General features: G+C 37.5%; 1 pseudogene; it reads left to right on the top strand.

The window, feature by feature from the left end:
* Nucleotides 1-10,616: 10,616 nt before the first annotated feature.
* LOC145785887 (general transcription factor II-I repeat domain-containing protein 2B pseudogene) lies at nt 10,617-13,092 on the top strand (annotated as a pseudogene).
* Nucleotides 13,093-15,119: the final 2,027 nt, after the last annotated feature.

Below are 15,119 nucleotides of genomic sequence, written 5' to 3'. Positions count from 1 at the left end.
CCTCCATTGGTTACCACAAAAGCCTCAATTAAAACGTCCATATGGAAACCGAGCAGATTGATAACAACATTTGTGACGTCATACAGAAGCTAAATGCAATAAAATTAAGGTAACCTGCAGTCAAGAAAATGAAACATCTTCTGACAGGTGTCAAACCCACAACAATGCTTGATATGAACGACTCGGTTACATGTCTTGTAATGCAAACGAATTTATTTTCACACGAGTCAGTTCAAACATAAACAGCTAAAAATATATTTCCATCAGAAGCAGCTAGATCATCTTCAGTTAAGCTTATTCAAATAGAAACAAATAGATTCTATTTGAATAAGTGAATTTGTAATTTTTTTATTTTCCGTTTTTTTGTAATTTTCCGTTTTATACAAGAGGTATGTAAGAAGCTTAAAGTGTGATAAAGGTGAATGCTGGGCGATGACGAAGATAAATATCAAGCGAATGCGAACGACAGAAATGATGATGTTTCTTGGCAGTCGAGTGTAGCAAGGATTGACAGCGATAGACACGTGTACTCCCATGAGGCTCATCAGTATCGCACCACTAATTTATGCCACATAGTTCTCAACCGCTGCTTTTGTCAGTCAATTGAATCCTTACCTTTGTGAAAAAAAACAACTAAACTTACTGTCGCCAAGGATATGCACAGTTGAGAACAAGCGACTTCCTGGCGTCTGCACTAGAGATGCAGCAAACCCAAAATTTTTATCCACACACCGCACCGCAACTGAATCACCTATCCACACACCGCAAATTACAAAATTTTTAAAAATTATTTTAACGCGTTATTTTTTAGAAAGTCAATTGTGGCAAAAAGCACCCATGGCATATAACTGGTAACCTACCGGTACAGTTGTGCACAGTGTTGGGCGCGATAACTCATTTTTCAGTTAAGCGATAACGATAATCGATAAACGAAAAATGCCTAAAGCGATAAACGATAAATCAAAAAAAAGTTAAGCGATAGCGATAAACGATAAATTATCGCCGATAATGTCCGATAACGACAATTTTTTTTTTTGATTAGCGCTGCCCCGTCCCATGCAGCACGAACTGTTTTCATCAACATGACGAAAAATCGAACATAATATACTGTAAAGGGACAAAAATTTTTGTAAGTTATGCATGAATAGAATCGCAACAGCGGCAATGGGTATCGAATCTTCAACCTCTTGATCCAGAATCAAACCACTGAGGTAACCGCCGTGCTTATAATTATACCTTCAGATACCAGTTGGATGCTTTTATCAATTGAGTTACACTGCCGCTTACGTGCAGTAGGAAAAATAATTAAATCAAATGAAAATACCATAAAAAATTCCAAACTTTGTATTTTGCTTTCTGCTTAAAGGGCTGTTTACAGCAAAGTCAGCAATAATTGAAAAAATTCCAAAAAACGCAAAATGCTTGAAAATTTATCAGTAATCTTAAGCGTTATTGGTAGTAAAAATGTGCATACTGTAAAATCCATCAAGCTTGTCAAATTAGTCGTGTTTGTTTAAGAACAATAACATAATTATCGTAATTTACTGATAATTTCAGATAATTTTTTTTGTTTTCTTTGTGAACACCTTCATTAAAGCAATGACAGAACGCTGAGTTGTTGAGATAAGAATTACAATATAGGCACTGTATTAGTGGGAATAAAAATATGTGGTTGAGGTAGGCTAGGTCGCATAGGTAAATGAGAAAGGTTATACTGTATTTAGCATAATTTTACCACGCAACTCGATCCGCCTATTGTCATGCAAAAACTACTAGCCTACAAGATGCATAAAATGTGATGTCGGTCTGCATGTCAAATGCTTCAAGCAATATCATACTCCGCAATGACTTGTTTCAGTGATGTTGTGTTACTTTGCTAATTTTCATCTTCATATTTTTTAAACTTTCATTTCAATAAAATGCTCGATGACAATAATGACATGAACAAGACATTTCTCATTTATCACTTGGAGCGATAAGTAAAATGTAATAACGCTTAAGCATTACGCACAAGAAACTTGTGAAATTTGATAACGGATTTGCCTAGCGTCTTATATATAGGACGGTTTTTTTCTCAAAAAGTACAAACACAATTAAGAAAAAAAATAATTGTGATATGTTTCTTAGGTCATAATTATGCAATATTTAAATTTTCCGAAAATTTTTTTAAGTACTTTCACTTTCGGCACAAATGGGTTAACTTTGTAAGTTAAATGGCACTTACAAATTTGGTTATTATTTTTGGATTAAAGTTATATCGCCAAGCTAGAAAAAAATCGATCTTATAGTCTATAACCGATCTTGTGTTGTTATTGTGTGTGAATTTTATCTTTTAAACTGAGTTTGTGACGTAACCGCACGTCTCAAGGCAAGTTTTTGTAATTTTAGTTAATCTACTCATCTAAAGATTTAATGCACTTAAAACAGTAAGTTTCATGTTTTGACGAGAGGGATTTTATTTTTTTACGACAATTACTAAAAACTAACACTTCCAACCAAAAAAGAAAACACAAGAATAAAATAGTTGATCGTGAGGTGGCGCGAAAGACCATGTTTCCGATGTAAAAGCGGCCTCGTATTGCGACACTTTCACAAACCACTTGCCAATTTCTTTCGCTTCGCTTCAAAGGAATCTGTACTGTCTGTGCGCTTACATTTTAATTGTAAAATTCACTCGCGATTGCCGATTGCAGCAAAACAACAAGAGACTTGTTGCATGCATTTCATTACATTGCAATTTGCAACTCTAAAAATTATTGTGTTGTCAGGGCCGTCGCTGCAGGGGGCGTGCCCCCTCCCTTGATAACGACCTGTGCACATACACTTCAGGCACTGAAGGAGATCTGGTTTTAATTTTAGTTGCATTAACTAGGTGGCTAGTAAAAATATTACTTTTCATGGTCTTTCCACTTGTGCGTTGATCCGAAATAAAATTTATCGGCGATTAATTATCGGCGATAATCAAATATTGTCTTTGGCGATAACGATAAACGATAACTGAAAAAATAATTGAGCGATAATGATAAGCGATAAAAGTTTATCGCCGATAATTATCGCCGATAAATTATCGCCGATAAATTATCGCCGATAATGCCCATCACTGGTTGTGCACTAATTGACTAGGCTAACCAGATCATATTCTCTTCTCAGCAATGCATCTAAGTTCTAAGACATCATGCTTTTTCAAATAGAATGTTCCTACATCCAGTATCAGGACTTTTGAACACTTTTTGTAAGCAATAATGCAATTTTAATGTCAGTGGTTTTATGAACTACAAACTACACAGACAGACAAGACGTCAAGAGTAAAACTTATAGCCTGAACTCACTGGGCTAACTGTTATAGTACCTAACTAATGCGGTAGTTGCGCTAGGCCTAAAGCCTGGTAACTGGGAGCTGAGTTTATCAGCTAGGCTATTGACCAAAAACACTCGTAGCCTACATGCTACATCTTCTCTCACAAGCCAGCCCCAAAAACCCTGTCAACTGCAAGCCATTTGCATAGCTTTCCAGCTTAGGGTTTCCGAAGGGGAAAAAATTTTCTTGAAAAGTTGAAAGTTTACGTTTGCGAAAGTTTAATTTCTTGAAAGTTTACGCGGCGGCGCGGCTTGCATCACTAGTCTGCACTACCTGACTCAGGCCCGTAGCCAGCCGGGGGCCAGGGGGGCTTCGCCCCCACTGAAAAAAATTTTGCCCCCCCCTGGCAAAATCCCAACATTCTCGAGCAACAGCTACAATTATAAGGATTTTGCCCATCTTTCCCGTTGCAGAGCTCCAACCTAGGCCCAATTAACTACAACTGTTTTGTTTAGTTAACAGCTAAGATGATTAAACAATCTCGCCCCCCCATACCCCCTCCTTTGGCAACCTCAACATGTTCAATTCAACCAAGGCCAACACGTGTTAAGTTGGTAGAAAAATTGTCAGAAACTGTGCAAAATGAAAATGTTTTGGGAAAGAATGATAACCTAACAAAGAGAGAATGGTTTTCCAGCAGGCCTACAAACCGGTGCAAACTAGGCTATTTGATATCAGCTGTCGCTATTCTTGGTACCAGGGCCCACAAGAGGGGGGACAACCGGTGCATTGCACCGGGGCCCGGTGAGTTCAAGGGGACCTGACAAAATGTCTAAATTCACGCGATAAAAAGATTTCAACGATTTTGCATAAAATATTGTTTTTATATTAGTTCCGTATATCGAATGGGGCCCCCCTATGGGTAGCCTAGGCAATGCCCTTTTTTAAAATTACAGAATTTTCAATTTTTTGAGTTTAAGGGGGCCCGACAAAATGTTTAAATTTGCGTGCTCAGGTCGATTTTGCATAAAATATTGTTTTTTATATGAATATTAGTTTTGTATTTTAATTGGGCTCTTTTTTAGAACAACAAAATTTTCATTTTTTTGCGTTCAGGGGGCCAATAAAATGTTTAAATTTTCGTGTATGGTCAATTTTGCATAAAATGTTTTTTATATTTTGAAGTTGGTATTTCTTATATGAAGTGTACCTAGGCTATATCACTGCACCAAATTTGTGCAGTGATAAATCGCAAAATGTGCAGTGGTAAAGCAAGTGGTTTTTGAAGACAACGCATGCAAAATATACCCGTAATCGTTTAAGCAGTGTTTATTTTTTCTCTTCAATCCAATCAGTTTAAATAAATTTTGTTTCTAGTTTTCTGATCTGTGAAGTGTTCAACCTTGCAGCAGATATTGCTACATTTGGATCTAGCACTGCCGTTTGTGAGTGTGGATTCTCAGTGTTAACAAGGGTTGACGCTCCCACTAGACCAGGGGTTCTTAAACTGGGGTTCGTGGACCCCCAAGGGGTCCGCAGACTAGTTTTAAGGGGTCCATGAAGGCCCAATGGAAATCTTAGTCTATAATTTCAAAAATGGAATAAATTTTTCAAAAGAAAAGAGATTCACTTCAAACAGCGCTGATGATTTCTAGTTTGGCGTTTCCAGATAATTGTTATCGCATTGTACTGTTTTTTGTTACGTACGTTTAATTATGTCACTTTCCACATTGTTGTTTTTGCCGCTTTTTGAACACTGCAAAATTTTATCAGCTGCAGCTAAGCTAGACGCCAGCTAGGCTAGGTTGAGATTGTGAAAGGTTTATAGTCTGAGCGTAAAACGTATTGACCTGGAATAAATTGCGACCTTAACAAATTAGGTATCGTTGGAAAGCTTAACTCCTCTAGATTAAGATTTTTACTCTCCTCCAACCAGAGACCCTTGGCAAAAAAAGTTATAGCCGTTTTTTAAGCAGCACCTTGCGCCGCTAGTGGCGAAAGTGCATTTTTCCTTTTGCGCAAGTTTCTAGTCTCATTTTCAACTTTTTTTCCTACGTATATGAGAAAGAGACAACTCACATTTGATAAAATATTTTTTATATTTAAATGACGTCACTCTGACGTCATCAAATTAAAATTGCTTACCTATTACTCCCAGCCCATTGATAATTGCAGATCCAATACATTTGTTCTAAAAGATCGTTTTTAGACAGAACGGAGCTTCATAATATGAAGCATTTTGACCCCAGGTCCGGTTTAATGACGAAACTAAGCGCTACCAAGTGGCGAGAGTATATTATGGGCATTATACAAAAAGTGCAAAATTTATGCCTTCGAGGAAATGGTTGTCAGTTGAGTGCCCAAGGCGTGGAACTATTGTTCTTGTCGACGGTGAAAATTCGACTCACACTGCTAATATCTGAGGAGTATAGCTCAACTATCCAGTGGAATCTTTCGGGTAGCCCAAATTCGGGCAATACACAAATATCCATCAAACAAGAAAAATTGGAAAATCGTGCGTGGGTCTGGGCAACCACCCTATGTATTAACGCTCATAAAATCAAAAGGGCGAAACGTTCCATTTTTTTATGAAATCATTTATTGAAACATGATCAAAATGTCACAATCCTCAGGGCAGTCTTCTTATACAGTTTAGTTTATTGTTTTGCTGGCGATAACAAACAAAAAGTAGCCTACATACAAATTGAGTGTCTATCAGCACAACAGGATGGCAACGAAAGACCTGTAAGGTCGTCTATGTCAGCTGCCACCCTAGCCTGTTGCAGGTAACACAATAATAAAAAAACAAACAAACAAAAAACAAATAATCACACTAAAACAAAAAACGGAAATATGAACACGTTGGTTACTATAATCCCTTTTGCGACTACATATTTATGTTTTTATGTGAGTCAGGTAACTACCGAAACAAAGAGTTAAAACCGGTTGGGTGCAATGGATGACAAGCGTGTTGCCCTATCGAAGACGAAGTCACAATTTCATGTTCTTATTGAAGACAAACAGCAGCATCCTTCACATTAATGAAATTAAATTGAAGATATAGTGAAAAACAATCTGCATTCGCTATTTCTTAAATTTAATAAAACATAAATTTTGTTACCTCAAATCAAATAGAGTTAGGCCTACCACTCTCTAAACCTTTGACAGCCTGTTTCACCCTAAAAGGAGGATGATCAGAAGGTCCTTATTCAAATAGAAATAAATTCTGTTACCAATTCATTTTAATTTATGTCCAATTCATGCTGCTCAAAAAAGTTTCTCAGACTAGACCATAAAGGGGTCCACGCAAACCAAATTTTTTTTTAAGGGGTCTGCGTTAAAAAAAAGTTTAAGAACCCTTGCACTAGACGGAGCATGTTACAACCAAGACAAGCGAACTTGGTGCTTATGGCCTTTGAACATTCTGTATCGAAATCTATCGATTTAGACTTGTTTGTGAGACGGTTTGTATCCAAACATCCGCGACTGCAATTGCAATAGACTAGCTCACTGGTGTATAGGCGGAATGTAATCATATATATCAAAATCCTCGGCACTAGCTTCTTCGAGCCAGTTAAAGTTTTTGCTCATAACAAGTAGCCTACCGCTATTTATACAACAAGTCAACAATTGCTGAGTTATGTTGGTCATTGTAATATGGTTGCCGTGATTTAACTAGCGGATAAAATAAGAGACCAGTGTAGGTCTTAACACTAATCTGATATATTGCAATTTTTGTGGATACCGGTATTTTAGAGGTTAAAATGCCAAAATTATTTAAATTTGTTCGGCCCCCCTAACAAAATTTGGCCCCCCTTGCTCTGCGGTCTGGCTACAGCCCTGACCTGACTACTCACTATAGAACAGCAAACATTGTGTTTCGCTAACCTAAGCTAACAGAATGATGATGTAGCAAGACAACTCAAAACAAAATTAGAATTGATGTCTTGAGGGAGTGGGCTGATATAAAGGAGTAGGCCTAGTTGCTAGGACGTCATCTGAGAATAGGTTGGACATCTTGAAAGAATAGATGAGAATAATTTAACAAAGCGAATTATGAATAAAGCATTGATGGAAAAATTGAGAAAAGAAAGACCAATAAAAACACGGAAATACACAACAAAGATGGATTGACAAAAAAGAAACTTAAAAGTTAAAGATGCCAAAGATAGAAAGAAATGGAGGAGTCACTGCAGGCAACTAGTCTACCCTGATGTTTCGGGATGAAGACCAAACTTGTTTGAAGCAACATAGAGAGAGTTGCTGTTGTGATATGCCAATTTACTTATCAAGCAAAATCGAGACACGTTAATTTGACGAGTAGGCTATGGCTTGAGTTTTTGCTTCATGTCTTTTTTATAAATATTACGTAATGCCATACTGTACCGGTGTACCCGTTATAACATCACAAACTGATGTGAACTGGAAGCGTGATATCACAAGTGAATGATTGAAAAAAATCAGGTATGGGTTTATGACGTATGGCTGGTACTCTATACTTTCTCCATGTCGCCTTTTAGCTTTTAACTTTTAGCGACAATTTTAGAAGAAATTGTTGCAATTTCACGTTTTTTGCGTGCATTTGATGGATGACTTTAGTCATTAAACGTTTCCAATGAAAAATTAAGCAACACGTAAACTGAACCAAGCAACAACTCAGCATTTATCAAACAAACAAATGCGAACCATACATCATTTAGACTATGTCAAGCATTTGGAATATTGATTCCTACATTGCACTAAAATAAGTTGTCGTAGAATAGATTACGTGACATAGCAAAATGATTGAAGATTTATCTAGGTTTTAAGTTGCTCTCTGTTTATTTTTGTTATCCACGTTTCTGGCAATTTGCTTTCGGCGTTCCTTCTGTTGCTCCGTCAGCAGCTGGTGAACAAATTTTGCCGACACGTTCCACGGGTGGAAATTCTTGGTTGAGATGGAATGAACAAAACTTGTGCTTGTTCCTTATGCATTCAACGACGATCTTCCAGTAGGCCTACTAATCACCTCCTCGTTTTGGCTTGCAGATGGCCTTCTTGAGTGTGACTCCCTTTCCTCTGACATCCGGCCGTTTTTGAAACGATTAAACTATTCCTTTATCTAAGTTGGGCTTAAGGCTTCATCTCCAAAAACCTGCCGAATCTCTCGAATAGTTTCAGTTTGACTAGCACCAAGCTTTTGGAAAAACTTGATGCCATGACTATGTGGTCACAACGGTAAACCATAATCTCTTCGCGGGAAAATTGTAACATAAATTTCTCGGATCCATTCGTCTGTATGCAATGACCGAAAGAAACACTCTTCTGAAAACGTCTATTTAAGAATTGTATTTCTGTAAAAATAACCTCAAGGCTGTCGAAAAATGAGAGCAGCACCGTACCCACTAAAACTTGTCACTACAATACAAATTACTGGGATGAAGACGGAAATTTCGTCCAGCTGGTAAGCACTAAGCAAAACAGTTGAATATGCGACCAACTTTTCAAGCAACAATTTTATAATGACGAGAATAGATTGCAATATTCCAAACGCACGTAACCATCTTCTGTGACGTAATAATGATAAGCATTATGAAGCTATTCAAGCACCTGTTGAATTTGGCTTACACCATATCTCGTAATTCAAGATTTAACGATTATGTAATGTTTCACAGGTGTGACAAAGGATGCAATCTTTGCTTATTTCTAGCAAGTCCATGACGTAAGACGTCAGGTTCAGTAGACAGCGGTTTTATGTGACGTTTGATTTGTACAAAGATTGTTCGGAACACTATGTTTAGTGTGTTCTGTCATTCAAATGCGATTTTTGTAAAAAAACCAATTGCGCTATACACCTGCATTTAATGCTTCACTCCTGTGGTTCTGAACCTTGTTGGCACCACCCTGAAGTCACCAACCAGTTCTCGCATCCCCTAGAATTGGCTGAATAGTGATAATTGCCTATATTTCAAAATGTTTGCTGCAGCTCGGTAAACAAGTATAACTTATTAACTAACCCAAACGATACAGCATCTCTGCGCTCCCTGAGAACAAGTTTCACATCCCACAGAGGTGCGTGCATCCTTGGTTGAGAATCTTTGCTTTGCACTGACAGAATCACAAGGCCGATCGGCTTGAAACGATTCATACATAGCCTACGGAGTAGTAGTTACTTATCAATAATGTCTCCAAAAACTTTGGCCAAGAAGAGAAAAAAGTTTGGATCATTTTTAAATAGCGTATAGCGCTCAAGTCCGCTTTCCCGCAATGCAAGATAAAGATAAACAAACAACAACAAGACCTCGTCTGCAAAGAATTTGTAGGTAGCATATTACTGTAAGTGATTGTACAATAATATGCTCTGACAGCAACAGCAAAATTTAACTTTTTTTAAAAAAAAGTGACATAAAGATAAAGAAACTGCGCATCAATTTATCAAAGAAATGGCGTTTTTGAACCTCGTCTGACTTTAAATTGTGCAACAAAAGTTTATATTACGTCTAAGAATCGGGCCCGAACTTCTAAACATGACAAGAACAAATCCGCCGGAAAACTGCTGCAATCTATATGACAACCGTTCCTTGGCCGTCGAAGCTTTTCTTCATCTTTCTGAAATGAAATCCCATAGCCATAGGAGATGGGGGGAGGGTGATCTTTCCTCTGCCGAAAACAAACGTCGCGAGTTTGGGGGAAAATGTTCAGTTATTTGGGCAAATCAATCTTACCATAATGTTTCGGCGTCTCGTTGTCTCACCAGCTTAGAAACTTTACATAAAACTTTGTTATATTTCTGAGTTTAATACAAACGAATTTATATTCACACGAAGTAATTCAATCACAAACAGCTAAAAATCGATTTCGATCAGCTAGTGCAGGGGTCGGCAACCTACGGCCCGCGGGCCGGATCCGGCCCGCCAAGCAAAATTATCCTGCCCGCAGCATTTTTGCAAATTGTAGTTGGCGGGCCAAAACGAACATCCCATTATTTTATGCTGCCATTTGGTTTTACATAACAGAATTAAGATTACTAAATGTTATGTAAAACTTTCGCAATTTTTACTTTTCCATATTTATCCGTAACGCTCACTTGTAATCACGTAGCCTGTGTACTTATGCCGCAACAATGCTTAGTTAGGGCATTGTCGCTTTGTTATAGTAAACTAGGTTTGGGGCAAAATTTAGCTTAAGCTTGCAGAAGGTAGCATCAAGGTACTTGGCAGTTTCACCTTGAAGTCCGGTTATATTAGCCTATTTACTGCATGCTAGTTGCAGGCTACATGAGTTGCGTTAGTAATAGTCAATTAACCGTATATTTAACCAAATTTTTAGCAATCTTACAATGTTGGCAAAACGTAGAAAAGTTGATGCTGAGTGCCGAGGTTTTAATGAAGCATGGGAGAACAAGTACTTTTTCGCTAACCATTTTGGTAGACCCACGTGTTTGATTTGCCACGTTTCAGTTGCTGTACACAAGGAATTCAACATAAAGCGCCATTATAACTCAAAGCATGCCAATTATTCCAAGTTCACAGGTCAATTGAGGAAAGACGAACTTGAGCGACTAAAAAAGAGCTTAAAACAGCAGAGTTCTGTATTCCAAAAACAAAATATTGAATCAGAAAAGAATACTCTTGCTAGCTACAAGGTAGCAAAATTAATAGCAGAAGACAAGAGACCGTTTACTGATGGCGAATTTGTGAAAAAATGTATGATGGCTGTTGTTGAAACCGTATGTCCGGAAAAGAAAAAACTATTTTCAGATGTCAGTCTTTCAGGAAGAACCACAACCAGACGAATAGAAGAGATGTCTGAGAACGTGAGGTCTAGCCAAAAAGATTGCTTTGAAGATCTACAGTTCTTCTCAATAGCGATAGATGAGAGCACAGATACGACAGATACAGCTCAGCTGGCAGTATTTGTGCGTAGAGTAACCAAAGATTTTCACGTTGTTGAGGACTTTGTTCAACTGTTACCTATCAAAGGTACTACTACAGGAGCCGATATTTTGAAGACATTACTTCAATGCCTTGAAGTCACGAATCTGAATCTCGCAAAACTGGTGTCAATAACAACGGATGGAGCCCCTTCAATGGTGGGAAAAAATAAAGGTGTTGTGGCTTTGCTTCAAAAACACATGGAAGACCAAGGAATTAATAGCAACATTGTAACATTACACTGTCTCATTCATCAGGAAGCATTGTGTGCAAAGGTACTAAGCTTAAAGAACGTCATGGACGTAGTGGTGAAGGCTGTAAATTTTATTTTGTCTCGAGGGTTGAACCATCGTCAATTTCGCCAATTACTTTTAGAAGCAGAGAATCAGTATGGTGACTTGCTCTATTTCTGCGATGTCCGCTGGCTCAGTCGAGGCGATATGCTACAAAGAGTGTACGCGCTGAGAGAAGAAATAGCAACCTTTCTTGAAAATAAAAACAAGAAAGCGGCAGAATTTCGCGATCCCCAATGGGTCTCCATTTTGGCATTTCTCGTCGACTTAACATCGCATTTGAACAAGTTGAACTTGCAGCTTCAGGGAAAGCACCAATTGATACACGAGATGTGGAGTTATGTACGTGCATTCGAAACAAAACTACAACTCTGGGAAAGTCAGCTGCAAACTACAAATTATGCTCACTTTGCTACACTGCGAGAGAATAAACCTACAAGCAATAATTTATTTGCTTCTGTGATACGACATTTAAAAACTGAATTTTCGTCTCGCTTTGGTGATATTCGTTCTCTCGAGAATGATATTAAGTTGTTCAGTACTCCATTTGATGTACAGGTGGATGCAGTACAAGAGAAGTATCAAATGGAACTAGTTGAGCTGCAGTGCAATAACGAGTTAAAATCAAAATTTCACGCTGAAGGTGTATCACTGCTTGACTTTTACAATAAATATCTCGAATACAAGCGATATCCCACCTTGGTTAATCATGCCAAAAAGATGGCATCAATATTTGGTAGCACTTACACGTGCGAACAACTCTTTTCGTCAATGAAACTCGCCAAGAGCAAGTTGAGGACACAACTTACTGATGACCACTTGCAAGATGTTATGATTCTTGCCTCATCCAACCTATCACCTGACCTTCAGAAACTTTCTAGCAGGAAACAACATCAAATATCACATTAATGTTGTGCTGTCAATAAATAAAGTACTTGGTGTTTTTCGTTACCAATTGTTACTATTTTTCTTTATATTAATCTATATAAGCCTATAGTAGCTAAATATGGAGATACTCTGATAAGAACGCCAATTTTAACAATATTATGAAAAGTAAAGAAAACGGAAGTGCAAATGGAAAACTTGTACGGCCCGTTGACATCTGCGCAGTTTTGTTTTGGCCCGCGACTGAAGAAAGGTTGCCGACCCCTGAGCTAGTGGCTAGATCATCTTAAGTTAAGCTTATTCAAATAGTTTGTACTGTATTTGAAATAGTTTCTATTTGAATAAGCTTAACTGAAGATGATCTAGCCACTAGCTGATCGAAATCGATTTTTAGCTGTTTATGACTGATATGATATTGATATTGATTTATATCTTTAATTGATTGATATTGATCAGATAATAAAAATAGGTTCTTAAAACTTTGACGATAAAACTAGCACGACCAGAAAATACATTTTGCACTATTCCAGGTATATCTGAGCTGTTCATATGTTGAAGAATGTTTTAAAGAATGCGATTAAAAGCATTGGAATTACATGTAGATTGCACAGGCACATTTCTTGAGAAAACTCCTCTGTTTATTATGAAAGTGGATTACCAGCAAGAACAAATGACGGTCACATCAATCATTGGTCGTGACTAAGATAAATTTAGAAACGAAAATGCATTTAGGAAATTTTCGGAGTTTTATATTTTTACGAGAAGTGTGTGATGATTGCTGGCGATGATGTAATCCAATGCTCCTCCTGTCACGTTCGTCGTAATGATTTCACATATTTTAAAAAGTTTAATTCCAATTACGAGTAAATTTCCAAATATCAAAGTTTGCTATTTTTTCAAAATTGTGTAATGCACTTTACAAGATGACATTCTGTGATAATCAGTTCGACCACTGCACCATGCCAGGACTTCGATTATTTGCAATCCTAGCTACCAGAACGTCTCTCGTGCTGCTCCACGTTGCAATTTCCAACAAGTGAGAGTTCAAAGCTCATCCTCATATTTTTTTTAAAGATAAGATAGATGTTTATTGGCTGCTGCGAAAAAAGATGCACAACGAATCAAAACACAATGTACGTAGCAAAAAAAAGAAAATGATGAAAGCATCACAACAGCGGGAGGCTGCGAAGTGACCATTCAAGGTCTTCAAGTCAAGCAGCCACCCCTTAACTTTTGTTGGTTTTGTTACTGTATTTTTTCACAATATCATTTCGTTTGCATTCTGACAAAGAAAATAAAAATTGAATTGAATTAACTCATCAACGATAACTTAATTATAATTGGCTAATTGAGAAAAAGACATACTAATAAAGACATATATTTTAATAAGACATATCGTTTTATACGTTTTATCGTTTTATATAATAAGACATATATATTTTAACATACATATAAAGACATATCGTTTAAAAAAAGTCGCGTGTGACACGTTGGAGTCACTTGGTAGAACTTGATGCGAGGTAGAACCTGAACAACACACCCGGTAAACATTAGACTGAACATTCATATCATGTGCCTGCAACTGCACGCATAAAAAAGAAACAAACTTGAAAACGACACGAAAAGTGCACCACACAGCTGCACCTAACTGTTGTTGGAATTTCATAGCAGTCATTGCGTGCTAATCTATTGACTTCCCAAAGCATCGTTTGTGCTAATCTCACGACAGCTTTCAAATTCCGTTCATGTTTAAACCATGAGATTCAAACTATGTAGGACAGTGCTGGAAACAAGTGAAGTCCACATTTTCCAGAGCATTTGAGAATTTTTGTATGTTTGAGAATTAAATGACCTGGTATATTGATGATGATATGCTTTCCAATGTTTGTACAATGCGAACTCGGAACTGGCCTGAGATTGATACTGCAGTGTTGCTATATTATTTTTTGCATCTTGGACACTGTCAGCCACACACAAAAAAAATCTCAAAATGTAGTTACTTTGGAGAAATGCTACGATACCTTATACTGCTATAAAAACAAATGAAGAAAACTCGTGTAAAAGTAAATTTGTTTGTATTACAAGACATGTAACTTGAGTCGTTCATATCAAGCATTGTTGTGGGTTGACACCTGTCAGAAGATATTTCATTTATTTTTAACCTTTGATTTAAAAGTTTTAAATCACATTTGCCAAAATCGCTCACTTGAAATCAATGAAAAAACAATAATTAAATTTTTTCAAACAAATTCGTTAGATCCCAACAACTAAAACAGTTTGTGGAAAGATTTTAGACAGAAGAAGGTCGACAAATGTAAATCTTTAACCACCGGGCGGACACCTAGATACGACAAAAATGTATTCAAGCCCGACCTAGAACCGTACGCGGACCAACCAGCACGATTCAAAGGCGATAGCCACTCGATCTCTAAGCTGGTTCATCCATTCGAAAAGTAAAGAACTTAAAACACGCTGAGGTGTGCCCACTACTTTAAAAGTAGCGCGCTACCGCTACTCGGGCTAAAGTCGCGTGCCCTACCGCTATCCGCTACCTATCGATAAAAGTAGCGCGCTACCCACTATCGCTGCTTGGGCTAAAGTAGCACACGTTACACGAATAGTATCATTCGTTTACACTGCCATTTCAACGTCGTTATACAGTAAAAAACACATTCATGGTGAAATTTATTGTTACGCATCTTTCAAAAACAAGAGCATTTCAAACACGAG

The sequence above is a fragment of the Aplidium turbinatum genome, chromosome 16, assembly GCF_918807975.1.
Source record: "Aplidium turbinatum chromosome 16, kaAplTurb1.1, whole genome shotgun sequence".
Classification (NCBI taxonomy): Eukaryota; Metazoa; Chordata; class Ascidiacea; order Aplousobranchia; family Polyclinidae; genus Aplidium; species Aplidium turbinatum.
Note: the sequence above shows the minus strand (reverse complement) of the source record. Positions and strands in the feature narration are given on the sequence as shown.